Below are 2,406 nucleotides of genomic sequence, written 5' to 3'. Positions count from 1 at the left end.
AGAGAGGTGGGGGATGTAGGGGGAAGCTGAGCTGGCCCCAAGGCCCCTCCCTTCTCCTCAGCACCCCCAGACGTTTGGCACCATGGTGGGGGCCTTATCTTGGCTTGTTACCTGCAGAGGAACACGGAGAAAGGGGCTCAGCCATCCACCCCACTGATGCCCCCCAGCCATTCCAGAGGAAGGAACCAAGGGACAGGCAGAGATGCCGTCCAGCACTTGCCGAGCCAGATTTCCCACTTTTCCATGCCTGCTCTGCCCTGTTCAACATCACCAGACCATCCAGGGGACTTCCAAGTGGAAGGGAGGTGTCGCTGTTCGGAGGAAAGGCTCAGTGCCACTTGCTAGGATCTGAGCCAGGATTAACCTAAGTGCAGGGACACTGTTAGAGAAGCCTTCACTGAGCTAAACCACAAGCATTTGTTAATTAGCTGAATCTGCATAAACCCCTAACAATGGTATAAACACTCATCATACCCAAGCATTTCCACCACCCCCATTTTACAAGAGGCATTCCCTCTGAGAGTGGGAGAATGCCTCTTGGAAGGCAGTGTCCCCAACTTTTCCAGTGCTCCTGAATCCTCCCATTCGCTCTGTTCACAAAACCTTCCCAGAACTAATCAACTAATCCAGTTCTTCTCTTTCTAACCACCATCCGGAGGGGCTGTAACCAACTTCACCCCCGCCCAGGATGCTCTTGCGCAGGGCCCTGTTTTCCAGCACCAGGCTGACCCGGATGATGAGGCAGTCTGAGGGGGAGGCGCCCCTGGGTCTGGGGCCTGGGGGTAGATGGATCCACGGAGACTGAGTGCTGACGGCCCCGGATGAAACTGACCCCTTTGGACTGGCCAGAGAGAGGAGGGCAGAGGGATTCACTGGGCATTGGGGGGAGGTCCCCAGCAGGCAACTAGTTCTAGGAACTCAAGGGGCCCCTGCCATGCACCAGCTGCACCAGGTTTGCACAATGTGCCCCAGTGGCCTGCCCAGCTCCACAGCCAAAGGGCAGAAGGAGGCCTGGGCTGGGTCTGGACTTGAGATGGGCCATTGGCGGCAGCTTCAGAACAGTGCAAAAGTTGGAGGAAAGGAAATTATGGGCATTTCCAGCAGGGAAGAGCAAATCCTGACCATGTCCCTTCCAGCCTTACCATTTTAGCATTGGGGGAGGGGTTGCTCTGAAATAATACTGAGGACTAGAAACTTGGGGAACAAGTTGGCTCAGCTGGTCCCAATCATGAGGTCACAGGGCCAATTTGGGGATCATCCCTCAGCCACCTTTAGCAGGAGCAGAGGTGGAGGAGTCCAGAGGGAGGAGCAGTCCTGAGTCACCTGGAGAGTTCCCTCAGTGGTGGGCGAGGCAGCCGATGGCCCCAGCAGGTCAGGGGTGATGTGGGGGGACCCAGGTCTGTACCAGGGCAGGGGGGCGCTCACTTCCAGTGAGATGATCAAGCAGGAAGCAGGGGCCAGAGGCCCCAGAGACCCTCCCCTCCGGGCCCTTCCCCTGCACAGTGTGTGATCACCAAGGTAAGCTTGTTGGCTCTGGTGGGGGCCGTTCCCTCAGTAAGGGGCTTCATGGCACAGGAGAGCCGGCAGCTGGCGGAGAGCTGTGGTTGTACCAAAGATCCTGGTGAACCTCCTATGTCAGCGGCAGACCATTTCCTACAACAATGCCTGGTGCAAGCGTTCTTCCTGACTGGCATTGTGGGGTGTGAGCCAGCACTGCTGGCCATCATGGCCTATGACCGCTATGCAGCCATCTGCCAGCCTTTGCACTATGCCCACCTGATGAGGAGCAAGGTGTGCATCGAGCTGTCTGTGGCCATTTGGCTCTGGGGCTTCCTGGACTCAGCTGTCTATATTGTTCTGGCCTCCAGGTTGGATTTCTGTGGAAACCACCAGATTCCTCACATCTTTTGTGATGGTCCCCCATTACTGAAAATGGCCTGCACTGATACCTCACTCAACGAGTTGGCCACTCATATCACCAGCATCTTGCTGGGCCTCGTCCCTCTTCTCTTCATCATCCTGTCCTATTTCTACATTTTGGGCTCCATTTGGCAGATTCGCTCCAACACCGGCAGGCGCAAAGCCTTCTCCACCTGTGCATCACACATTGCTGTGGTGACTCTCTTTGTTGGAAATGCCTTTGTGAACTACACCCAGCCCAGTGCTGGCTACTCCCTAGAGATTGACACCCTGATCTCCACAATGTTTTGCATCGTCACCCCCATGCTGAACCCCTTGATCTACAGCCTCCGCAACAAGGAGGTGAAGGGGGCCCTGCGGAAGGTTCTCAGCTGCCGGAAGACAGCATAGCCTTCATTTCTTTATGGCCAGTAAAAGATTGCTTAATTTTATTAAAAATTACAATTAAAAAGATAATAACTAATACAAACTAAAAGAATAAAAAGA

General features: G+C 54.7%; 1 pseudogene; it reads left to right on the top strand.

The window, feature by feature from the left end:
* Nucleotides 1-961: 961 nt before the first annotated feature.
* LOC103061656 (olfactory receptor 5V1-like) lies at nucleotides 962-2,406 on the top strand (annotated as a pseudogene).

Source organism: Python bivittatus, unplaced genomic scaffold (assembly GCF_059951505.1).
Source record: "Python bivittatus isolate LINGU-HERP-01145 unplaced genomic scaffold, Pbiv_v1 ctg000730_np1212, whole genome shotgun sequence".
In the NCBI taxonomy this organism is placed as follows: domain Eukaryota; kingdom Metazoa; phylum Chordata; class Lepidosauria; order Squamata; family Pythonidae; genus Python; species Python bivittatus.
The sequence above is the reverse complement of the archived record's forward strand: the minus strand, read 5'-3'. Positions and strand labels throughout refer to the sequence as shown.